We start from the raw sequence: 27,769 nt of genomic DNA, 5'->3' as shown, positions 1-27,769 counted from the left end.
ACCTATTTTAGAATTCACCTAATTTAAGGGAGAGACAAATGAGAAGTTCTTCTTTTTCTTATAGACTAGTCCACTTAATAAACAAATAAATGGTAAAACTAACTATATCTCCAATATTGGTTTCAGCAAGGGATTCTAGGCTCCTAGACCACAGTTGGGGGGGGTGGTTTATTTAATATACCCATGACTTCTACTTGATCCTACAGATTTTACCATGATACTTTTATTACCGCAGGACATTCATAATTTTTTTTCTCTCTGATGATGAAACTGATCACCAATTACTTGACCTGACTATATATTCTTTTTTGTTCAATGATTAAAAACTAAGAACAATTAACAAAAAGTATCTATGAATTTCTATTCTTACTCTAAGTAATTTCATCCAGTCTCATGGCTTTAATTAGGTAACCTAAAATTTGATGACTCTATAGTCTATGATGAAATTCTACCTACTCCCTTGGGCAGAAATAAGAATACCCAATTGCCTATATGTTGGTTATTTATTAGAGTGTTAAAAGCAATTTGTTAAAAATAAAATATTGTAAATGGGAAAGTGCTACCTCTTAAATATGTAGAGGTGGTTAAGCCAATTACCAAGAAAAAAAATGATGCTTCTTTATCTCCTTTTGTAAAGCAATCTAAATGTTCTGATATCTTATTTTGACAACAATGCAAAAACATGGTGATCATTTCTATCCAAACAATGATAATTATAACTAGAAGATTATTTTCTTTCATTTCCTGTTTTCGCTCTCATTATTTGGATCAAGGTTTACTACTAATTATAAGAAGGGACATCTGAAAACTAAATCCATTTGCCATTTAAACTAAATAGATTTCCCTATTACAAAATATACTAGAATAATTTGTCCCCAGATACCACAAATTTGTGGAGTTTCCATGTTGGGAAAAAAAAATTCTTGTGTACCAGTTTCTCTAAGCCCAGCTTCATCTGTGCACTTGCTCTTTCTTAGGTTTTGCAAACCAACTTCATTTGAAAACCAGATTTAGAAATTTAATACTAAAACCATTAGAATGGAAGAAATCGCCTTAAAATAACATGAAAAAAAATTAAAAGAAGTAAAAGGCAGAGGAAGATGAAGTAAGTATATAGTTGGAAAAGAACAAACAAGGCAGAGAAATGGTAGTAGATGCTTCACCGGCCTCATTATGTTAGTCAGCCTTTCATGACTCTGACCAAAATGCCTGAGAGCAACAACTTTGAGGAGGAAAAGTTTATTTTGGCTCATGGTTTCAGAGGTTCTGTCCATGGTCACCCAACTTCATTTCTTTGGACCTGAGCCGAGGCCCGTCATGGGGGAAGGGTGTTGTAGAGGAAAACTGGTCAGCTTGTGGCAGCCAGGAAAGAGCAAGGAGAGGGGAGGGAGAGAGGAGAGAGAAAGAAAATGAGGTGTTCCAGGGACAAAGTATAAACCCCAAGACATGTGCCCGTGACCTGCTTCCTCTAACCGTCTACCTGCCTACAGTTACCACCCAGTACAGAACACTTTTCAAATGAATTCATCAAATAGATTAATCCCCCTATTTGTTATAGTTCTTAAAATTGAATTATCTCACCTCTGAACCTGCTTGCATTGTCTATCATGAGTTTTTTGGGGACTCTTTTTAGCCACACCATAGCAATCATTAAGACTATAAAAAAAGATCACTTAAGACCCCAGCAGTTCAATTAAGGGTCACCTAGGAACGTGATCATTATTATTAAGAGCAATAATAATACACATTATACATTAATTAAAGATATATAAAATAATATACCCAATAGCAGTAATAAATCAACAACCACTTAACTGAAAAGACAATATTAAAATTAATCCACACAGTAATACTGTGAAACAGAGATTATGCCCATTTTACTGATTAGGGACTATACTCCTCATTCCCTTACCCATCCTGTCTTGTCCTCAGAATGAACCCCACAACCTTCAGCTATCAGATGCTTATGATGTAACACAACCACACACAACACAATTCCTTTCTCTTCAGTTGGGAGGCAAACAAGCAGAGAAAGGGGGTTAGAATGAATGAGAGGGGAGAGGAAGAGAGAGAGAGAGAGAGAGGGAGGGAGGGAAATAGAGGGAGGGAGAGAGGAAAGAAAAGAAGAGAAGAGAAGATAAGGAAAAGAAAGAAGGAAAAGGAAGCAAAGACTCAACGTGATCAATACAATAAATGCCTCTTTACAAAGTGGAGCTATGGTTCCTGTAAGGAATAAGTAGCTATTAGGTCAAGTTATTTTGGAAGTTTTGTTCAACTGACAGTTAAACAATGATGGAGAATTTACTTATTTGATTGATTGAATTATGATTAAGTTTTAACAACTAAGAATGGAAACCCTTTTCTCCTTTGTGTAAATTTCTTAGCACCGCTACTGAGAGGTCCTGTGAGGTTTATGAGAGCCATTGGGTAGTATATGTCCCATGTTCCTAGGCCACCATGATGGTTCCCAGATGTCTTTACAAGTGAGAAGTGTTGGAAGGTCCAGGCCAATGGAGAGGAAGAGAGGCCCCAAGTTGGTCTTCCCACAGACCTCTACATCCGTGCCCTTTACCCTGGTGACGTCCCTTAGGCCAAATGCTTCGGTGGTACAGTCTGGGTCCAAAAGTGTTGCCTCAGCCTGTTCCACTATGAAATTCTCCCCCCAAATCATGATGAGATTACCAGCCTTGGGGTCATTTCCTTACTATACTGTAATTGCCATCTAATGTAATTCCTTCATCCCCCTTTAAAGGATTTTTAATATTGAAAGCTTATTTTCTTTTTTATCTGGCCAAGCTTTCTGTCCATTGCTTTCAGCTTTATTGTCTTTAGAAAATTCTTTAAGTTCTATGAGAGAGTACTAGGGGAAATGAGACAAAAAACTGAGAATACACCACCGGAAACCAGCTCTGAGTTAATGCATACACTATTTATTTTGAGTGTATGTCAGATTTTATAGCTTCATCCGGGGCACATGTGATGAAATAAGTTGTGAATAATGGGAAAAGAATTAAGAACTTTAGATCCCTCCGCCAAAGAAGGCCGGAAGGGGTTCTCTCTGGGAGTTGGTGTGCAATAGGGCAGGAGAGGCATTTCCTGGACACTCAGGGGCTCTTAGGAGGACTCCTGGAGCACATCCCTGTTCCAGTTCTGGCTGGCAGGGCATGCACACTGCAGGGTTATGTAGGACAAAGGGCAATAGGAGGAGAGGGAGCCGCCGAGCAAGGTCAGGGAAAGGGAGTGTGCTGCGATACCCAGTCTGATGGAAAATTCTGAGATTTTACCATTATCTCAGAGGACACAATGAATTCATGACAGATGGGGTAAGCTGTGAATTTTATTGTAAGTTACAATACATATAATTTAACAAATGTCAGATGTCTACTCTTTTACTTCCTGACATTGAAATAAATATGAGAAACTCAGGTCCTTTTTATACAAATGGAAGAAGAACCTGTCTCCCTCAATCCAATAGAAGTCAATTTCAGTGTTTTAAGCCAGTGTCCAGTGTGGTGTGGGATACCCCACTGGTCAGGCATGTCTTTCTTTCACTTAAGCAGATTTGTCTCTGTTCCTGGTGATAGCTTTTCCTCAAAGGAGATGCTTTGCAATGTTTTCTTAGGAATTTATGTCCTTTCGTGATAGCCACTGTAATTAGAAAATACAAAATATCTAAGTTAGATCTCTCTTGAGGGGAGCATAGTTTGAGCCTGACTCTTCTCATTCTGTCTTCAGAAGAGACAGAGAACAGCAGGTCACCTCTTTAAGAGAGCAGCTTCATATAATTGCTGGAGGTTATTGAATCATTCATCAGTGCAGAATTTATCCTAGTGTGGAATAATTGTTGGAACACTTGTATGAAATCATAGCTTTGAACACCAGGCCAGAGTGTTAATTTATTTCTTTTGACTGTCCATCCTAGCTGTCTGCATTCTCATCTTCAAGTGACAGGATCACAGTCAGAAAGACATGGGATCCAGGAAGAGTAAGACTCTTTGGGGATTTCCCTTTCCCAACCACATAACTGTTTTTCTGTAGAGATGATAAGAAAAAGTAAAATCGATAAATGGGGAAAAGACTATCACCCTGAGACTGAAGCAGCATTAACCTAGGTCATGCTTGAGAAATTTAGCCATGAAAGATTGGCCACAAGAATCTTTCCTGAATTACTCCCTGGGTGGGAAAATTCAAGTCAGTTCAGAACAGTTTAAAGAATAAAAAAGTCATGTTTTCCTAACATTTTAAAAGAATTAAGTTGGTGAAAGATGGTGGATTTAAAGTTCTTCAAAGTAATTTTCTCTCCCTGAAATATGCATATTGATCCAAGGATGGCAAAAATGATGACCTCTTTATGGCCTTAAATTGCCTTCCATTAACGAAAGGACCTAGGTTGCACTAATCTGTTACTACCCACTCTCTGGTTTCTCTTGTAACTATAAATTTTAACCTGATGCCAACTCAGCAGATGATTTTCAAAAGTCTTGAAGAGAAAAAAAAAAAAAAAATAACAGAACTCACCCTGTGAAATTTTCATGTTTTTTATCCCTCTCTGATTCCTTCCCCTCTGACAAGCTGTTCCCTGTCTCTCCATACCCACGCTCCATGGATCATCACCGACTTTCTCATCCAGGAAATCTGATACTGACTGAACATGGTGGATAAAGGAACTCCCAGACATTGCATTACAACCCTGACATAGTCCCGTACAGTGCAGGCAAAACGAATAGATGGTATGTCCTCATATCTCTGGGACTCTGAATTGTTCCGATTCTCGTCACTGCCTGATGACTTTATGGTGATTTGCTATAAAAGAATCCTGCAACTCATCTAGCTAAGAATTTGATGATTCTAAATCTGTTGCATTAAACAGTATCATTTGGATTTGAAATAGGTCCTTATCTGTGACGACAACCATGGTTGGTGCTAATGCCATATGGTCACTTTATAATTTCATTAGGATGCTAATTTTCAAATATGGTGGAAGTATCATTGATTTCATCTAACTATGGCAGATCCATAGGAGGGGATAATGATTTCTATCTCCTGATTATACAAATGAAACAAAAGCAACCAGACTCAGTTTTCTAACTAACATTAATTATTCAGTCTTTCTCTAAATTATACAAATATGGTGTCTTCTTATCAAAATAAATAATTCTTGAATGAAAAACATGACCCCTGGTATATTAATATTTCTGAAATTTTCTTTTGTAAAACATGATTGCTAATAATAGTTCAATGCAGGATTTTTAAAGCTTATTACATTTTAATCAAGTAGAGATTTGAACTTAAGCTTCATTATGTATTTTCAAAGTCTCAGAATTGGGATGGCATGAATATTCCCAGAGGGTTGCAAACACATAATTGTTAAAAAAAAAAAAAAAAGGACAAAAAGAAAAAAAAAAAACAAAAAACTATTGACTAATTTTGGAGACAATAGGTCCTGAATGGAAAACTTTAAATAGCCAATTTTCATATATCACTGATGATAACTCTTTTATGTAAAAGATTACTGACCAAACTTAGATTTTTGAATAAAGATCTATAAGAATTGAAGCCAATAGCTTGTCTGCATGAGTTTTGGTGTAAAGGAATATTTATTCGTGGAGAGAACTCTGACTTCTATCTGAGTTTGGCCCTCTTGGAAGGATGCTCAGCACCACAGGCCGTCATTTAAAGGAATACAGGCCTCTGCTTTCCCATTTGTTGGCTTGAACTTCTTGTATGGAGACCAGCAAATCAAATTCATGGCTTCTGTTGTCTTCCTAGAGAAATTATTCATGACAGAGGAGAATCATTGCTGTAGAATTTCAGCTCTCTCCTACTGAGCTTCAAATAGCAAACTGTTTCAAACCATATGGCCAAGTCTGCTTTCTGTTAGAACTCTTTTTGGTCATTTTCCCTTCTACCTCTCAAGGAGTGTAATCCAAGATTCTACTTGATAGTGAGTGACATTAAATTCCTGAGGTTGTGATCAACTCAAAACCCTATTGATCATGTTTGGAAAAAAATGACACATTACTACTACAGCTCAATTATAATTCTATGTCCACATTCAAATTGTAATAAAAAATACTTTTCCCCCTAAATGAAAGTTTGAAACATGGGCCTCGAGATATTAGTAAATTGGGAATACAACATGATTCTAAAATTATGGTGACTTTAAAACATTTCTTAAGGAAGTTGTTTATATTTGACACGAAGCTTCCCACTAAAGCTCACAAGTAGAAGATGTTTGAGGAACAGGGCATAAGAATTTTTTTGAAATACTTACTGAAAACATAAATTTAAGGTTTTGGCAAATTTGCAATCTTAGAATATTTGTAGATTCTGAGTATAACAGAATACATTTAGAACATTATTTGAAAGACTGGTTTATTTACTTATTTCACTCAATTTCTTTTTTTGCATTTCAAATACTTATCTAATAGAAAGAGATCAATCACTCAAATGACATTTCAAATATTCATATACGTATTACTCTGTTTCTCATTTTTATAATGGGATAACTAAGGCAGGATAGCTGTTAAAAGAAATGGGTTTACTTAGGTCCCAGAGCTGGAGATTCAAAAGCATGATTTCTGCATCAGTTTGATTCTGGTGAGGATGCTATGGCATCATGTCAAGAGTGTGTGCAGGGAGAAGAGAGCACATCTCAAAACAGGAATTCGCAGAAAGATTTGGGTCAGAGCTGGGCTTGTAAAACAACTCACTCTCAAAAGAGCTCATTCCAGGAGACTGGTATTCCCCTCAAAGATCAGTGGCCACAATGACCTAAGGATCTTCCTGAAGTTTATATCAGCTGCTAAATTGTCACACTGAGGACCAAACTTCCAACACATGAAATTTTTGGGGACATAATAAACCATATTAAAAAATCATGACAATAGGTAATTAATAAGTATATGTGTATGTATATATTATATATACATATATAACATATTACATATACACATATATACATATAACATAGAAAAGGAAAATATGCATTTGAGTATTTTTAGAAATCTGAATAAATTTCAATACCATGTTATAACTGTCAAATTTCCCACCATTATAGATTTCAGAAATCTATTTCTACTTACATATTTTCATGTTGTTATTATAGTATCTGTATTATTGTAAAATGATTTTTTTATATGAGGACAAAAATGTCTGATAGTCTAAAGAGTTCCTAATGTTTCTCAAACAATGTCCTTGATATTTATTCAGGAATATAGTTAATTCCAATGTAAATAATACAATGCATGTTGTGTTGGGACTAATGACACATTAACTAACTCAGGCTGACTCCTTACTCCCTGGCGAGTTTGAATACTGAAAGGAACATATCAAAATTTACCTATAGAAGTGTGGAATTCTCCAATTCAAGTATTAGAAGTGTCCAGGAGAAAAACCTGTGTATTAGTAAGTTTTCTGTTACTGTAGCAAATACCTGAACTAATCAGATTATAAACACAAAAGGTTTATTTTAGTTGCAGTTTTGGTGGTTTGGGGAATAGAATCCAGACTTTGTGCATGTTGTGCAGGTACTTAACCAGTGAACAATATCCCTAGTCTAATTTTGGAGGTTGTAGTGCATGTTTGGTCTGCCTCATTGCTTTTGGGACTATGGTGAGGTAGCTCACTGTGAAGGCAGCATGTGGAAAAGCTATTTACCTCATGGCTACGGTGCAAAAAAGAGAGAGGAAGAGGATAGGGTCCTTACTCCCCTTTTAGGGTACTCTTTCAATGACTGAAGGACGCACCTCTTAAAATCTCTAGTGCCTTCCATTCACAGCAAGGCGAAGACTAAGTCTTTAACACTTGGGACTTTGGAGGACATTGAACATCCAAACTGTATCATGCTTCTTACTTTTGCTTCTTTAATGATGATCTGGACAAAGTTTCTTTCAAACTTATGCTAGGTTATGATGTAGGCGATTTTTTTGGTTTGGATCTTTAATGTCCTCTGGAAAGCTCATGCGTTAGGCAATGTAGGAATGTTCAGAGCCAAAATGATCATAAGCACTGTAACTTCATCAGTGGAATAATCCACTTGATGGATTAATAATTTGAATGGATTTCCTCTTTTTCTCATTCTCTCTCTCTGCATCCCAGCTGCCATGAGCCTAGAAGCTGTTCTTCCCCATGCTTTCCTCTGCTTCATCTCAGGTCCAGAGTAATGAAGTTGGTCGACCACATGCTTAATCTTAAAACTGGACCAAAATAAACTTTCCCTCCTCTCAGTTCTTGCTCTCAGGTAATTTGGTCACAGTGACAAAAAACTGACTATTACAGTGCTGTCTGCAACCTGATGCTCAAGAATATCTCACCCAACCTTCTTTTATCATCTCTAGTCCCCAGTGTTTCCTCTAAAGAGCAAGGTCCTCTCATCCATTTTATAGTCAGTTGTGGACTAGTGGGTCTAATAAGCACATTCTTTGTGAGCATTTCTCCTTCCAGAGCAGTAGGCAATCTGGTTTAAGTCCAATTCTTTCATTTAAAATTTTGGGGCCAGTTATGCTTCAGAGTCCAGCAATTCAAATTTTAGACTTAGAAAGATTACATGGTATTTATCCCTTTATCTTACCATCAAATGCACAGGAATACCTCTTTAGTGAAGTGTGGGAATTGAGATAAAGTAAATAAAGACTTGCATGGCTTCATTCAAACTTGTCATTCAAATTAATTAGGAAACAATTTTCTCTTGGATATATGAATTAAAAATTATGACAGAACTATAAGAATGTCTATAGGTAAATGCAATCAATTGAATGGGTTTGTGGTATTGGAATATGAGACAGAGACAGGGGTATTCCTTTTTCTTATATTCATCAAAATCCACTTAAGTTTCTTATTTTACCATAAGGAAGAGGATAATGATAGATGGCTAGTGTGCACATTTCCAAAGAAATCAACAACCTTGCTTCCTTTCAAAAATCCCTAAAGCATGAAAATACCCCCCCCACACACACACCAAATATACTCACATGTACATTCACATGGTTATGGATGAAAAATGATAATAAATCTCTTTTACAAGATACATTCTTACCAATGACAATATTAAATATTTAATTTTGTTGAAGATCTTATAGTAGTATTTATAGAGGAGAAATATTTGCTGTAATTTTCATTTACAGTTGAGCAGAGAAGAGATTAAAAAATTATAGGAGCAAAGAATGAATGTTTTCTTTGGTAATTTTTAAAAGAAATTGATGTTGGCCTTTAATGCTACCACAGTCAAAAATATATTGAGATCAATTGGAAAGAGTCAAATTCATGTCACCTTTAAAGGATGAAGATGACTTGAAGTCATAAAATGTGGGTTTTGGTAAATAAGTAACAACAAAAGACATTTTCTTTAAAAACACATGTGGTTAGAAAATGTCCATGTGTATTCAACTATTTTGGAATGAGCATGAGACATACTTGAATAAAAATTAGTCTTTATCCCAAATTTAAAAATTCAGGGAAAAGTCTAACTTTCCCCCCAATTTGGGTTTATCAATACATGTTTGAAGTGAAGCAAATGTCCATGTTCCTGGAGGCAGGTTGTTTTGCATATCAATTTTTCTGACTAAAGCATAGGAACAAAAGCCACTAAGGTCTCCACGAAAAATTAGTGTCTCAACTAGAAGAAATATTACATTTTTTTATCTGATACTTTTATCCGAAACATGGGCATAAGATAGTCCCACACACAGCCAAAGCTTATTTCATTCCCTCCCAGGTGCTTTGGATGAGCAAAGAGATTATCCTGGGTTGGAAAGTAGGTAGACTTGGTTCTAGGCACAGGGCAGCGTTTTGAAGAGAGGCATGCACACTTTGGATATAAGACTTTTTGATGTTGATCGTGTAACCTGGTTGAGCATATAGGAAAAAAAAAATCAAAATTCCTTCAAGAATGAAACTGAAAAGATGATTATTCATCTTTTCTGTAAATCTATTGCCCAGCACACTGATGCAAGGTTAAGTACTGGTGCTGAGAAAGGAGTCTCACCTATCAGGGCTGATGTAGGGCCAAGAACTAGTGATATAAGTCCACTGGGATCCATGACAGTGGGAGGAAAAAACAGGCCAACAGTATAGGTCTCTGTGGGCACAAAGATGGCTTCATGTCCAAGTCCAGCCAACGCCAGTGGGAACAGAAGGGGTGATGCAGGAGCAGGTATCAGGAGGACAAGTGGAGTGTCCAGCCCCCCTGAAGGGGAAGAATAGGCACCTGCCAAAGAGAACATCTAAGTTCTCAGCCTGGAGTGACCAAGGAAGCAAGAGACACATAAAACTGGCCAGAAGCTGGACTCAGAGCCTTTTGAGGTCTTTTTCAATTCTGTTTTTGTGATTTCTAAGCAAATTTGGGGGAGGATATAACAAAATCAAGTTTCCACTGTCCAAAGCGAAAAGGATTTTATTCCTGACTTCTTTTGTTATTTGATTACCATTTTTTTTTCTGCTTCTGTGCTTTGTTTTAATTGGTCAAGAAGCATGAAGTGGAAGGAAATATGGCTCTCCAAATTTCTATCAGTTCCTGCAGCTCTTCCTTTGGGATAGGCATATCAGATGGGCAAGCCTGAACCACGCAGACTCCCAACAACATTTCTGCCAATGCCGAGACCTAGCCTGCCCTTGGGCAAGAGAGTTCAAAAATCAGGTACAGGGCATTGACTTCAGAGATGATTAACATATAAATCTGAGTGTATCAGAAACAGAGTCTGGAAACCTACGTTTTTACTTTAACTGAGACTCTCTGCTGGAGGTATTTCTTATATACCTTGGGAAACCCCATCATATATAGGAAGGCAACTGTAGGATCAAAGACTAAAATAAGAATGGATTGATCCACACAATATTAGTCGTAGGTTTCATTTGGAGGTTTTGAATTAAACTCATCCATTCCTGCCATCTCCTCCAACCCACCCTGCAACAAATAAAATACAAAATGAAAAGGAAGGGCATTTCTTCTAAGAAGATGTGTTTATTTTCATACGAATGATTCCTGCTTATCCTTTGACAAGAATGCTATATTCTCCCTCTCTAGAAGAGCATTTTGCCATTTGGCAGAAGTCACGCCACAGAACCATCAAGTTAATGTCTGTGCTATTCAAAGACCAGTCCTTAAACTCCCCTTTCAACCAAAGGGCTACTTCAAATTCCTTCTTAACTAGAAATTATGGGCTGGCTGGAAATACTTCCATAATATCTGCTACTGCCTTTATAACTGGGATAATGTTTGTGGTTACATCAGTGAAAGAGAAATTTAATGGCTCATCTCTCCATTGAGCTCCAGAATACTCCAGAGTAATTGCCAGTACTGTTCAATTATCCTCTCATGCATTTGGCAAGCTGATTATACTCAAAAGTTCAGGATTCATTGGCAGGTTAGCATTGGAACTTTTGTGTTTTCTTTCTAAATTTCTGTGATTACTCTTGCATTTCTTAGATTTTGGGAATATTTAAGAACTAAAATCACTTTTGAATGCTTATGTATAATAGTGAAATCCACCCATGCAATTTGACCAGATAACTATAAATCACCATGATGGAAAATTCTTGACTTTATGTAATATATCACAATAGTTTAAAAATGTCTATGGTTTTAAACTTTTCTTTTTTCAAAATGATGTGCTGAAAATGTAGGAGAGTTGAGTCATGCTGAATGAATACCCTTAGAATAGCAGAAGTTTTCAGGCCTTAAGATCTGAAAATTTCTAGCAGCATCCCAATGAGTGGCACTATTTCCTGGTCTTCAGTTGTGGAAAAGTTACTCTCTAGATGTCCTTTCTTCTGGGCTTCCTGCCAATTCTAATTTCTATGCCAAGTTAAAAAAATAAATAAAAATTTAAAAAAAGAGTCATTTCAGAGTAAAATTATTGAGGACAAGTCTTAAATCACAAGTAACCTTATTTTTATGTACTGGAATAAATTTTATGTACTGGAATATTCTGGTGATGCTTGAGGGGACCCACAGCTGGAATGCACTCTTTTCCTACATTCCAGTCTCTGAAAGCCTGCAGAATACAGGCTGGATTCAGAATGCTTATGAATTCATCACTCCAACTAGGGCTCCTATTGGAAGCCAGAAGGGATTCCTGGTGGACACAAGATGGCAGTAGCATACCACCTAAACTTTTATAATTTGATTACAGGAATTCGAGCTATATTAATCAGAGATATGCTTTATTATGATTTTTATTCTTTTTTGAAGAGGGGACTCATGGAGATGTTGACAAAAACAATAACATCTCTTTACACCCTCAGCATCCATGTCTATGAATTTCCAATGAGCTCTTCCATGGACTTTCGACATTAAGGACAAGGTGAAGATTTAAAATTTGATTCTATTAAGAGTAACTTCTATCTTCCGTTTGAACACAAAAGCACAAAGGGAACAGAATGACATCAAATTTCACTAATCCAAGTATCAAGGGAAGAAAAGAATTAGAAGTCGAGGCCAATTTTTTTTGAATTTCATCTTCTGTCTTTCTAGAGAAGAATGGTAAATTGGAAACTTTGACACAATGTATTGTGCATTTCCAGTACTTTGCAGTAAGAGTAGGTTAGGCTAATGATTATTAATAATCATTTAGATTATTATTTCTTTATTATTAGTGAGTTCTGTTTTACTTTTACTTTGATCCTTGGAATGAAAATTTTAAAGAAAATTAAGCTTTACTTCTGGGGATTGTCTGAGTTCAAAAATTGAATACAACTCTTCCTAGATCCTAAAAGTTCCAACTTTTAAAACTAGAAAGTTGTTTTTATTGTTTTTACTTTGATTGTTAAAGATATACTCTCATCTAGTATCTACTTATAGTCCAGGGCGTCAACTAGCAATTCAATAATTCAGATAATAGATATGTCCTGTATTTAAAACATAATTTAGAATAAAGTTAAAAAGTTTCTAACAGAATAAAACATGGTTTCAATGAAAGATTTGTTATTTGGCTTTATGAATCTTAGTAAAGGAGAAATGAGTCCTAACCCTGGCACAGGTACAGAATAAGTTACTGGCTTCCATGATTGGTTCATGTACACTTGGAAAAAAAAGCCGGGGTTGGGGGCACAGCACTGCTGATTATTCTAGAATTCTGATTCAGCATTACAACTTTCAGGTTGGCAAGACATAACCGGCGATTTCCCAGAAGCAGGTCGCCACCCTGGTTTTACAGAACACAAGGTGGCAGGATTGCTCTTTTTAAATCATTACTTTTGCTCAAAATTTTGAAAAATTTTAAAGAGGAAGATGTAGTTCTGGCAATTATTGAAACGCAAAATGCCCATGAATTTTAAGGTGATATATTATGGAATGAAACAAAAGCACACATTATGAAAAATTCACTCTGTCAGATTTTTTTGGAGCTCATGTAGGTAAAGAAAGAAAATTAAAAGCATTAATGACTGATGGACTGATGTCATCTGAAAATTTCTTTTATAACTCACTAGATGATCACTTAGTGAACCCTTCTGATGATTTGACAATGATTCCTTTTTCTTTTTAGCAAGTGCTAATAATGGTTTTAATATTCAAATTTAGAAGGGATACAGTCACCAGGTATAATTTTAGTATATTGTTTTAGTTGAAATTTCACCCAAAAGCTAAAATGCATGTTGATGTCACATTTTTTCTTTTAAAAACTATGTCAAAACACTTATAGTCATGGAAAAAGTATCTATACAATAGGACATGAAAACCATATGAGTGTCAGTATATAAACCGTGTAAAAACACAAGAGCTATGTAAACTGTGATAAATGTTGATCGTTTTAGTAGATGTGACATGGAACATTTTTCTTGAATTTATCTGAAAGTGTTAAACAAATAAAATTACTTAGGAGGTGCTACAACCTATGAAATATTTAAATTTTTTTCTATATTGTAGCAGAGATTATTGGAAGCTGTATTATGATTAACAGAAGTCTGAGAAAATGAATCCTATGATTGAACAACCACAGATAGCTCCTATTTTATTTTCATAAGATGCTTATGAAATACCTGGACATGGAACGGTACACGTGGATACTGTTAAGAAGGCTATATTCCTGAGGCATGAGAAATGCTCTTGTATCCTTAATTGTGAAGTGTAGGGAGGTGGCATCTTTTAGGCCAGGAAACTCCACTGGGTGGAAAAGAGCCCCAGGGCACAGGAGGGGACAGCCAGCTGGTGGTTTTCCCTTTTGTAAGGTCAGAGAGCAGGGCTAACATGAAGCTACCCTGTGAGTCTTTCTCTACCCTGCAGTCTGGGCAATGAGTTTGCCGCCTCTCCTCCCCACCCTCTCATATGGGCAGGGACCTACTTTGTCAGCACCTCTGCCTCCCCCCACTTATTGCAGTTCTACCTCATCCCAAAGCAAACAGATGGGAAGAGAAATTTGAACTGAGAATGAAGACACCACCTCCTGGTGTCCTATTGGGCAAGAACATTTCAGGTGCCTCTTTGAGTTGTTGTTGGTTGGATACAGAAGAAGGTCCATCTATTTGACAACCTTTGTTCACAAGTACTATGAAATATGCTGGGGTAAGATCAATTCTACTCTCAGACCTTAGCCCCCACCCACATAAGAAAGAAGCAATGAGTTTGTTTGAATCTCTCACTTATTTAGAATGCAGCATTTATATCTGCAAAAAAAGACCAGAATATCTCAAAGATTTAGAGCCGTCAAAAGATTTAGAGTGGTCTATTTATTTCACTCCCTTTATGTTGTGATAGGTTCACAATAATTTCATGAGACAGAAGTCCCATTATGAATCCCAAAATGTTTGGCTGCTATATGTAAGAATTTGATTTTAGCCTATTTTGTGCTTTCTCTCCAAATTGAATTATTGTTTAAAATATATTTACTGAGAGCTTCTCTGTGGTCATGAACAGTATTGGTGGCATAGAATTCATGGTCTCCGTGTTGGTCACCTTTCTGTCACTGGGACAAAATAACTGAGAAAAACAACTTAAAGGAAGAAGAAAGAATTATTTTGACTTAAGTTTTAGGGGTTTCAGCCCATTGTCAGCTTGCTCCATTGTTTCTGTGGTGAGGCAGAACATCATGGCGGAAAGCAGATGGCAGAGCAAAGGTGATCACTTCATGGTAGTTGGAAAACAGAGAGAAGGAGAGACTGAGGAAAAGAGAAAATGGCGGCTGGGGAAAAGGTAGCCTCTCTTGATCCGCAGGGCATATGCTAAGGACCCAATCCCTTGAAGTAAGTCCCACCTCCTATGGTTTCCACTCCCTCCCAAGAGACTATTCAGCTATGAATAAATTCATCCATTGATGAGATCAGATCCCTCATGATCCAGCCACTTCCCAAAGGCCCCACTGCTGAGCATTACTGTTCTGGGGACTGTTTTCAAACATAAGTCTTAACATTCCAGCTCCAAACTATAACAATCTCTCTCCAGTATGGCGGGTCTTACACAAAGGGAAATGTATGTCTCCCTTAGGAAACATTTCTAAAGAGTGGATGAAGTAGAGATTGTTTTGAGTGAAGGGAGACAGAACAGGCCAGCATGTCACCAATGTACTGTTAACTCTCTCAGCAAACACTGGGAGTGTCATATATGCAAGTTAACTTTTTAAACACATTCTCTGACATCATGCAGGTCAAGAGTTAATATGAGAAAATTTTGCTTCTAACAAGGTCACTTTTAAAACTAAAAATGGGGGTCATTTCTTCTTTTTGTGGTAGTGTGCGCTCCTCAGTCTCTGAACCATGACTGAGTCTTTGAAGAATTCCCCTTACACACTAATTGTACAACTCAAAGATTCCCAGTTTCTCATTGTATCCATGAATTAAGGAGAGTACAGCTGTTGTACAAAACACCTACAAGAGTTAAACAGAGCACAGAACCTTAAAAGACAAAAGCAGCAGACCCTTGTTTTATGGGTGCTTTGTTTTGATTTATACTATCCAAAACTCTCAAGTAAAAGATAGAAAGGAACTTTTCAAATTTAATCCAGTACAAAACTCTAACATCTCTGTTTAAGACTTGACATCTCCATAAATTATATTTGCCAAGATTTTATTGTTCTGAGGGAGAAAAACAGTTAATGGTTCTTGGTAAACACTATTTAAATCATTTAGATATAGCTTACTTCTTGACATACTGCCAGGGTTTTCCTCCAAAACAAGCATGTATTTCAAAAAGAAAAAGGAGGCACATTTTAAATTATGAATAAAAAAGAAAACATTTGAAGAAAACATCCTGAGGCCTGAACTTGAATATACTAATTAATCTTTTATCAGTTCAATATGCTTTGCCAAAACAATCTTCTGCTTGATTTTTAGTCTTTTCTTTCAGTGAAAATCAGTTTTTGGATATCTTTCATGAAGAACTAGAAGATAGAGCATGAAAAACAAAACGGAGTGAAGAGTTTAATGCACAGGACTATGGTTTCATTTCAAAGTAGGCAATCTACACAGCTTTTCACCAATCTCCAAATAGAGAAGACTGCTATGTTCATTTCTGTTTGGGTTTTCATCAAGTTTATTTTCATAATGCCTCAAAGGCTACTGAATTCTACAGATTTATCTAGATTCTTCCTGCTATCACATTCAAAATATGGGTATGTGCTTAGGAATATGATTAAACCTAACCAGATATAATCTAGAGAAATTATGGAAAAGAAAAAGAAAAAGAAACAAAGAAAGCACAGAAAGTGTCCTGAAGATGATTATGTATGAAAATGTCCTTGTGTGTGGGAAGTACATGTGAAATTATTGTGGATAGGAAGTATGATATCTGTGCTTAATCTCAAAGGTTTATATTGACACATCTTTAATACACTATAAACAGATACATGCATATCAAAATAAAATACTGGCTGATTCAATTTTTGGTGAGTCTTTCTTGCTGGTTTGTAGATGACCACCTTCCTGCCAGGTCTTCCCATGGTCTTTCCTCAGTGTTGTGTGTGGAGAACAGAACTGTGAGTTTACCTTCTGGTGTCTCTTCCCATAAGGACATCTGTCATATTCGATAAGGGCCTCAGACAAGTGACCTCATTTAACCTGAATTATTGTACAAAAACCCACTTTCACATATCCACACAGGGAGTTAGGGCTTTAATGTATATGTTTTGGGGCACACAACCATTCATTTCTTTAGGTTCTCTGAGTTACTGTCAAAGAAATTAAAATATTCAAATCACAGAAAATCAATGCTTTATGCTTTTTTTTTTTTTTTAACCAGGGATTAAACTCAAGAGCGCTAAACTATTGAGCAACAACCCCAGCTCTCTTTATTTTTTATTTTGAGACACAGTCTTGCTGAATTGCTTAGGGCCTTGCTAAGTTGCTGAGGCTGGCTTTGAACTTGTGATCCCCTGCCTTAGCCTCCCAAGTAGTGGGGATTATAGGCAGGTGCCACTGTGCCTGGCCACTTTATGCTATATTTTAAATTATTTTATAGCTCAGAGTTTAAATAAATGTGGTAATTTTCCAGATTGTAAGCATTTAAATCAGAAAAACATCATCTTTTATTTTATGGAGACACTTTCTTTTTTTCCCTCAAAACTTATAGCAATTGAAGCACATCAAATGGTGTTCTTGTTTTATTTTTTTCTCTACCATTTGGTTAATTTCTACAGCATTAATTTCCCTTGTATTCTGTTTTATGTCAATAAGGTAGTCTTGGACATTACATAGATGATTCCAAAAGCTGAAAAGCAATGAATTACAATTAAATTGGTATGTCTGTTTTTTTAAAAAAGTGTTAAGTGGCACCTTTTTTTGGCACTTCCACTGAAACAGTCCCACTGACACTTATGGGAGAATATTCAACTCCATTTTCATCTCTCATTCTTCTCCAAATTCTTGAAATCATGGTCCATTATAGTTCCCTTTATATTTTCATCGAGTTTTCTAGGTACTGTCTAGAGTTTCTAAATGCTTTTGTTTTATTCATCAGAGAATGAAACATATGTTTTCTTTGTCATGTCCTTGACATCATCTATCTTTTCTGCTTATTCTATTTACTGTTTTTTAAATTGGATTCTATTTTTCCTCTAGAAGGTCACTGTCTTCCTATTCTAATTTGGGCGAATAACTTGATGTGTGGACCATGATTGCTTATGCAGATGTTTGTTTTATTTGTTTGTGTCTTTCGTCTGAGGTTTTGATTGTATCTTTTATTCTATCTCCTCTCAGTCATGCTGTGTACTCTACAGAGTGTTTTTGCCTGGAGGTTTTTCTACTGGTATCCATGTCCCTCTGATCTAGCAGAACTGGTTGTTTTCTTCTTCTTCTTTGTTTCTTTTATTTTTGTTTCATTGTGCAATACTTTTTTTTTTTTTTTTAATGTGGCGCTGAGTATCATCGAACCCAGTGCCTCGCACGTGCTAGGCGAGCGCTCTACCACTGAGCCACAACCCCAGACTGAACTGGTTGCTTTCTGACTTCCAAAGCTATCATTCTGGGCCAACAATTGGTAACTTTCCTAGTTTGTTGAATTCATTGTTTTCTTGGTTTAATGTTGTCTTTCTTTTTTGGTATGTCTCCATATTTTGCTATAGCATTGCTGTCAGTTAGGATTCAGTTTACAGAAGCAGAGCCACCAGAGTGAAGAACCTTGTTCAAGACAAACCATACATAGTCGTGGGAGCTGGTGAAGAGGTGTATGGGAGGTTGTTGGTACTGCTCCTGGTAACAGGACCAACGTTGGCATAGGTCTGCAAGGCAGGCTGTAGGAAAAAAGTTGAACATAAAGTAAATAGAAAAATAAATTGGAACTCTCAAGGACAAGGGGAAATCCATAAGAAAAAATTGGAACCAGTGTCTGTGTCTCCCTTCTTCCAATCTCGATGATAGGTGATTTTCCTGAAGCAAAAAGAGCAGAACTGGCAGGATCTGAAAGAGTCGTGGATCTGGCTGCTTCTGAATGCCCACAGGGATGATCAGTGGCAATATAAGTGGACTGCAGAAAGGTCAATACCTGTAGCACTGGTATCAGTTAGGATTCAGTTAGAGAAGCAAAGTCACCATAGAGTACAAGTTGTGCTATTGGTAGTAGAACTAGTAAAATCCATTTCTTTTGACTCTTGAGCCTGTGCTCATACTCCTACAACATACTGCTTTTTCAAAATTCAAGGTTTAGTAATTGACTGAGCTTGAATAACATACTAATGGAATATCAATGCATTTCCTAGTCCTTGAGCTCTGGATCTGAAATCGCATAATGTTTCTCAAGGGACAGAGTAAAAATTTCTCTGCTTAATTCAATCTTACTACATATGATTAGAGGCATATAAAAATTACCATTAAGTGTGATTACTGAAAGCTTTTGTAGGCATGTGACATGACCCACTGCAGTATGGTAAATGACTTTTGATTTTCAACCTTTTTTTCTGTACAGAAACTGGCTCTGTTCTTCTGACCCTTATGTCACTAACACTGGCTCTCATTTGAGCATGTCCCTCAGGGCCCATCTCTCACATCTCTGTGTTTTGGAAAACTGAAAAGTGGCATCTCATTTTCTTTACAAGGATCTTCTTCATCATGCTGAAGAACTGATGATATTTTTTGAAATTAACCCTGGGAAAAAATGGCCATATGCTTTTGGTTTGCCAAACTCTAACCTAAAGCAAGTATTCAATATACAAAGAGATGCTTTTAACATGCCAACACAGTCATTTTTAATTAGTGTACATCATTTGTCCTGAAGGCAAAATTCTACATTTATTTGGGTGTGAAGTTATATATATATATATATATATATATATATATATATATATATAAAATTTCTTTCTACTTAAAAATTTTAAAAAATCCTCACTACTTCATAAGGGTGGAGATATCTTAGGATCCTACTTCTTGATTATCACGTGGGAACAAGTCATCATTCAATGAAATCTGTTCCTCACTACAAAGGGAGCATCCATTACCTGAACAGTTTCTTTCAAGTTGTTTCTCCATGTCATTTAGGTCATGCCCCTGCCATGAGCTAGGGTACATTAACGGATCATTCAAAGGAACCCAGAAAGAGCAATCCTTAAGGGATTTTAAGTACCTTCATAGTATAATAACTGCTTTGGTTCATCCTTGAATTTCATTTGTCATCTCTGTCTATAAGAGAGTTTCTACTTTGACTTTGGCTTTATGTGTTCACAGATTTCTCAAGTTACAAGAATGGAGTTGTTTTTCCTGGTTGAATATCTAGAAACAAAGTGAGCAGTTCATGAAACAGGTGAAATAAACATCTGAACCAAAAACCATCGTATTTTATGTTGCTCAATAAAACAAAAACAAAAACAAAAACAAAAACAATGTCAGAAAGAGGGCGCAAGGAATTTGATTGTTCCTTCTCATGATGCAGAAAGGATACAGAATCTTGACTGGGGCAGATTGAACTGGTGGACTAGACCAGACTAGAGGGAGGCTGCGTTCCTTGTCGCTCCATAACTCCGGTTTCAAGCAGAGGATATCTGTTTCTTGGTGAGGCAGTTTTTGCTGCTTATCAATCCCCTGCTGTTTACTCCATTTGTCTGCTGTGATCACCTGCAGTCTGCCAGCATATTGACGCCTATTTTGAGTGCAGATTGCTCACTGTCAGGCACCTATCATCTGCCATTTGCCTGCCTCTCGCCTGTCCATCGCCTGCCTTACACCAATCCATCACCCAGCGCACCAGGTTCACCTCCCGATCGTCCGTCCGACAACAGTCAGCAAATTGATCGCCAACCGCCAGTGGAGCATGAGTTGACTGCTGTTGCCTGGAAGTTCACTGTCACAGTACCTGCAGGTTTGATTACACATGGCTGCCGCCATTTTGAGACAACAGCCAGGTCCTGTAGGACCCCCGGCCAGACTGACTGAGCCCCGTCTCCAGGATCCCTCAGCCTGACCTATCACTCCCTGCCTCTGGGGCCCTCACATTGACTGCTCCCTGCCGCCAGGACCCCCAAACCAACTGACTGCGCACTATCACCGGGACCCCAGACCGACTGATTGCAACCGACCTCCAGGATCCCACAACCACACCAAACATACCCAACTTCCAGGACCCCTGCCTGACCAACCGCATCTGGCCTCCAGGACATCCTGCTGACCACGGCCATACCCTGAGCTGCAGCTCTCCATTTGCCAACACATTTAGAAGCCAGAGCAGCCATCTTGGATAATCCTGGAAGCCGTAGCTCCAATCTTTAGGTGGCACAAATCCCATCCTGAGATGCCTGCTGGAGACTTGAAGCTCATTGTCAGGTACCTCTCATGCAGCAGGCTACTGAACACGGGGAGGTTTCATTACTATATGACTGTTATACTGTAGATTTTCTTTTTTCTCCTTATTGAAAAAGTTTAAGTTTTTATTTCTTTACTTTTTTTGCTCTCTTTTCCTTTTGTTTACCTGATTCCTCAGAATCTCTTTCTCCCTTTTTTGCATGCTAACATCTGATTTCTTTTGATTACACTCTCACCCTTTCTATTATCTAGAACTTCTATATATTCTTCCATTAACAGCCACATTCTACATCCCTCTGCATCCTCTTTGTCCTCCATTAGAAACTGCAGACCATATTGCAAATCTGTTTGTTTTACTGAAGATAATATTTGAACTCATTCTTATGACAATTTTGTTATTGTCCTCATAGGGGCTATTTGGCCTAGGATTGCATAGTGTCTGAATTGGGCACTGCTAATATTGATCTCCCCTTAAAGAAAGGGTTTTGGAAACCTATAGGACCACTATAAGCTTATAGGGGGAAATCTGAAATACCCCAGATCTGCACTGCTAGAGGGGAAGATACATGAACAACATGATAAAACAAGGGAAGAAAATGATCCGAACAAATCTAGATTCTATATTAATAGAATCCAATGACAGTATGGTAGAACAAATGTCAGAAAAGGACTTCAGATTATACATGATTAAGATGATTCATGAAGCAAAGGATGAGATAATAGAGCAAATGCAGGCAATGAATGATAATACCAATAAGCTGGAAGAGCAAGTGCAGGAAGCAAAAGATCATTTCAACAAATAGATAGAGATTCTCAAAAAAAAAAACCAAACAGAAATCCTTGAAATGAAGGAAACAAATAAAACCAAATTAAAAAAACTCAATGGAATGCATCACCAACAGACTAGACCACTTGGAAGACAGAACCTCAGACAATGAAGACAAAATATTTAATCTTTAAAGTAAAGTTGCCCAAACAGAGAAGATGGTAAGAAATCATGAACAGAAACTCCAAAAACTATGGGACATCATGAAAAGACCAAATTTAAGAACTATTGAGATTGAGGAAGGCACAGAGATACAAACCAAAGGAATGAACAACCTATTCAATGAAATAATACCAGAAAACTTCCCAACCTGAAGAATTAAATGGAAAATCAAATACAAGAGGCTTACAGAACACCAAATGCACAAAATCACAACAGATCTACACCAAGGCACATTATAATGAAAATGCCTAACATTCAAAATAAAGATAGGATTTTGAAGGCTGCGAGAGAAAAGCATCAGATTACATATAGGGGGAGACCAATATGGATAGCAGCCGACTTCTCAACCCAGACTCTAAAAGCTAGAAGGGCCTGGAACAACATATTTCAAGCTCTGAAAGAACATGGATGCCAACCAAGAATCCTATACAGCAAAACTAACCTTCAGATTTGAAGATGAAATAAAATCCTTCCATGATAAACAAAAGTTAAAAGAATTTACAAATAGAAAGCCGCGCTACAGAATGTTCTCAACAAAATATTCCATGAGGAGGAAATGAAAAACAACAATGTAGGTCAGCAAAGGGAGGAACTACCTTAGAGAAAAACCACTCAAAGGAGAAACCAAGCCAACTTTGAAACCAAAAATAAGCCAAATGACTGGGAATACAAATCATTTCTCAATAATAACCGTGAATGTTAATGGCCTAAACTCATCGATCAAAAGACATAGACTGGCAGAATGGATTAAAAAGAAAGACCCAACAATATGCTGCCTGCAAGAGACTCATCTCACAGAAAAAGACATCCACAGACTAAAGGTGAAAGGACGCACATGGACTCAGTAAAAAAGCAGGGGTTTTCATCCTTATATCAGATAAAGTGGACTTCAGGTCAAAGGTAGTCAGAAGGGATAAAGAAAGACATTTCATACTGCTTAAGGGAACCATAAATCAGGAAGACATAACAATAGTAAATATTTATGCCCCAAACAATGGTGCATCCCTGTTTATCAAACAAATCCTACTCAATTTCAGGAATCACATAGACCACAACACAATAATTCTGGATGTCTTTAATGCACCGCTGTCACCACTAGATAGATCTTCCAAACAAAAACCAATCAAAGAAACCATAGAACTCAATAACACCACCAGTAACCTAGTCTTAATAGACATATATAGAATATTCCATCTATCAACGAGTGGATTCACTTTCTTCTCAGGAGCACATGGAACCTTCTCGAAAATAGACCATATGTTATGCCACAAAGCAGCCCTTAGAAAATGCAAAAAAATAGAGATAACTGCCTTGTGTTATATCAGATCATAATGGACTGAGAGTAGAAATCAATGACAAAATAAAAAACAGAAATTACTCCAAAACCTGGAGAGTAAATAATATGCTATTGAATGAAACATGGATAACAGAAAACAGCAGGGAGGAGATAAAAAAATTCTTAGAAGTCAATGAGAACGATGATACAACATATCAAAATCTCTGGGACACTATGAAAGCAGTACTAACAGGAAAATTCATTGCATGGAGAGCATTCCAGAAAAGAATGAAAAATCAACAACTAAATGACCTAACATTACAGCTCAAAGCCCTAGAAAAAGAACAGAATAACAGCAAAAGTACTAGAAGACAGGAAATAATTAAAATCAGAGCTGAAATCAATGAACTTGAAACAAAAGAAACAATTCAAAAAATTGACAAAACAAAAAGTTGGTTCTTTGAAAAACTAAACAAAATAGACAAACCCTTAACCACACTAACCAAGAGAAGGAGAGAGAAAACTCAAATTACTAAAATTCATGATGAAAAAGGAAATATCACAACAGACCCATTGAGATACATAACATAATGAGAAGCTACTTTGAAAATCTGTATTCCAACAAAATAGAAACTACCGAAGACATTGACAAATTTCTAGAGACATATGCTCCTCCCAAACTGAACCAGGAGGATATACACAATTTAAGCAGATCAATATCAAGCAATGAAATAGAAGAAGTCATTAAAAACCTACCATCCAAGAAAACCCCAGGACCAGACAGATTCTCAGCTGAGTTCTACAAGACCTTCAAAGTAGAACTCATTCCAATACTTCTCAAAGTATTCCAGGAAATAGAAAATAGAAAGCTCATTCTATGAAGCTAATATCACCCTCATACCCAAACCGGGCAAAGACACATCAAGGAAAGAAAATTTTAGACCAATATCCTTGATGAATATAGATGCAAAGATCCTTAACAAAATATTCGCAAACCATATCCAAAAACGTATTAAGAAAATTGTGCACCACGATCAAGTGGGGTTCATCCCTGGAATGCAAGGATGATTTAACATCTAAAAATCAATAAACATAATCCATCATGTCAATAGACTTAAGGATAAGAATCATATGGTTATTTCAATTGACACAGAAAAAGCGTTTGACAAAATACAACATCCCTTCACGCTCAAAACACTAGAAAAAATAGGGATAGTAGTAACATACCTGAACATTGTAAAGGCTATTTATTCTAAGCTCATGGACAACATCATTCTTAATGGAGAAAAACTGAAACCATTCCCTTTAAAAACGGGAACAAGACAGGGATGTCCTCTTTTACCACTTCTATTCAACATTGTCCTTGAAACTCTAGCCAGAGCAATTAGGCAGACTAAAGAAATTAAAGGGATACAAATAAGAAAAGAGGAACTTAAGCTGTTACTATTTGCTGATGACATTATTCTATATTTAGAGGATCCAAAACACTCCTCCAGAAAACTTCTAGACCTCATCAATGAATTCAGCAAAATAGCAGGCTATAAAATCAACATGCATAAATCTAAAGCATTTTTATACAAAAGCGACGAAACATCTGAAAGGGAAATGAGGAAAACAACTCCATTTGCAATAGCCTCAAAAAAAAAAAAAAAAAAAAAAAAAAAAACTTGGGAATCAATCCAACCAAAGAGGAAAAAGATCTCTACAATGAAAACTTCAAACATTGAAGAAAGATATTGAGGAAGACCTTAGAAGATGGAAAGATCTCCCATGTTCTTGGAGAGGCAGAATTAATATTGTCAAAATGGCCATACTACCAAAGTGCTATACAGATTCAATGCAATTCCAATTAAAATCCCAATGACGTATCTCACAGAAATAGTGCAAGCAATCATGAAATTCATCTGGAAGAATAGGAAACCCAGAATAGCTAAAGCGATCCTTAGCAGGAAGAATGAAACGGGGTATCGCAATACCAGAACTTCAACTATACTACAAAGCAATAGTAACAAAAATGGCATGGTATTGGCACCAAAATAGACAGTAAGATCAATGGTACAGAATAGAGGACACGGACACAAACCCAAATAAATACAATTTTCTCATACTAGACAAAGGGGCCAAACACATGCAATGGAGAAAAGATAGCCTCTTCAACAAATGGTGCTGGGAAAACTGGAAATCCATATGCAACAGAATGAAATTAAACCCCTATCTCTCATCCTGCACAAAAATCAACTCAAAATGGATCAAGGACCTTGAAATCAGACCAGAGACCTTGCAACTTATAGAAGAAAAAGTAGGTCCAAATCTTCAATTTGTTGGTTTAGTATCAGACTACCTTAACAGGACTCCCATAGCACAAGAAATAAAAGCAAGAATCAATAACTGGGATAGATTCAAACTAAATAGCTTTCTCTCAGCAAAGAAAACTATGAGCAATGCGAAGAGAGAGCCTATAGAGTAGGAGAAAATCTTTACCACTCATACTTCAGATAGAGCACTAATCTCCAGAATCTATAAAGAACTCAAAAAACTCTACACGAAGAATACAAATAACCCAATCAACAAATGGGCTAGGGATATGAACAGACACTTCACAGAAGAAGATCTACAAGCAATCAACAAACATGAAAAAAATGTTCAACTTGTTAAGTAATAAGAGAAATGCAAATCAAAACTACACTAAAATTCCATCTCACCCCTCTTAGAATGGCGATTATCAAGAATAGAAGCAACAATAGCTGTTGGTGAGGATGTGGGGAAAAACGTTCACTCATACATTGCCGGTGGGGATGCAAATTAGTGCAGCCACTCTGGAAAGCAGTATGGAGATTCCTTAGAAAACTTGGAATGGACCCACCATTTGACCCAGCTATCCCACTCCTTGGCCTATACCCAAAGGACTTAAAATCAGCACACTACAGAGATACAACCACATCAATGTTCACGGCTGCTCAATTCACAATAGCCAGACTGTGGAACCAACCTAGATGTCCTTCAATTGATGAATGGATAAAGAACCTGTGGTATATATATACAATGGAGTATTTCTCAGCTATAAAGAATAATAAAATTATGGCATTTGCAGGCAAATGGATGAAATTGGAGAATATCATGTTAAGTGAAATAAGCCAATCTCAAAAATCCAAAAGACAAATGATCTCACTGATAAACAGATGATGACACATAGTGGGGGGAGGAGGGGGACAAGAATGGAGGAAGGAAGAACTGTATAGAGGGCAAAGAGGGGTGAGAGGGGTGGGGGGGAAGGAAAAATAACAGAATGAATCAAACATCATTACCCTATGTAAATGTACAATTATGCAAATGGTATGCTGTTACTCCATGTACAAACAGAAACAACACGTATCCCATTTGTTTACAATAAAAATAAATTAAAATTTAAAAAAATGATCTTGATTGGAAGAGTCATGAAATTCTATTCTTTGTAATCACCAAGGCTCATGCTGATTTAGTAAACTTTTATCTACTCTGTGGCTTCATCCTTCTTGTTTCAGAATAATCATCCCAGTTGTCTTCATAGGTATAATTTTCTTTTCTCTAGGCCCTTATTTTAAGTCATGTATATACACTATGTATAAATTTTGTCAAAAATTTTTCCAAGAGTGATTTTAAAAATCAATATTTATGCTATGTATACATAAGAATATACCACAATGAATGTCATCTTTATGTATATCTATAAAGCACTAATATAAAAAAAACTAAAAATAATTAGAAGGAAGACCAATAGAGCAGAAGAAGGGGAACAAAGTGGGATGAGGGGAGGGAAAGGGAAAGAACTGGGTACTGAAGTGGAGCAAATTATATTCTGTGCTTGTGTGATTATGTCAGACTGAACCCCAATATTATATATAACCGTATTGCACTAACAAAAGTAAATCAATAATTTTCAAGGGGATTTCTGCTTCCAGAAAGATGGAGTAGATGTACACTTACTAAACACAATTGAAAACCATTAGCATTATTCATAATACATTAGAAGACTCTGAAAGATACAGAGAAGAAGTCAAGCTAGCTAAGGACACTGGAACTCAAAGAAAGACATGGTTGTAAAGTCCCTGTGTTTCTGTTTGCCTCATGTACCTCAGTCATTGAGTTATAGGTCAGGAACACTCAGAAATTCCAATGGATGTGGAATCAAACATCCTTAATAAAAACCTACTCTCTCTAGTCAAACGACCAGGACAAGGACAGACTATCAAGATCAAAATCTTGCAGTTAATATCTGTAGTCTTCTTGCCCAATACCAGAGATAAAGCTTACTTTATCCACCCTTACTCAGTCATCTAAGGCTCATAAGGGAGTTTCCATTATTGCTTGTGTGT

Source organism: Sciurus carolinensis, chromosome 9 (assembly GCF_902686445.1).
Source record: "Sciurus carolinensis chromosome 9, mSciCar1.2, whole genome shotgun sequence".
NCBI lineage: Eukaryota > Metazoa > Chordata > Mammalia > Rodentia > Sciuridae > Sciurus > Sciurus carolinensis.
The sequence above is the reverse complement of the archived record's forward strand: the minus strand, read 5'-3'. Positions refer to the sequence as shown.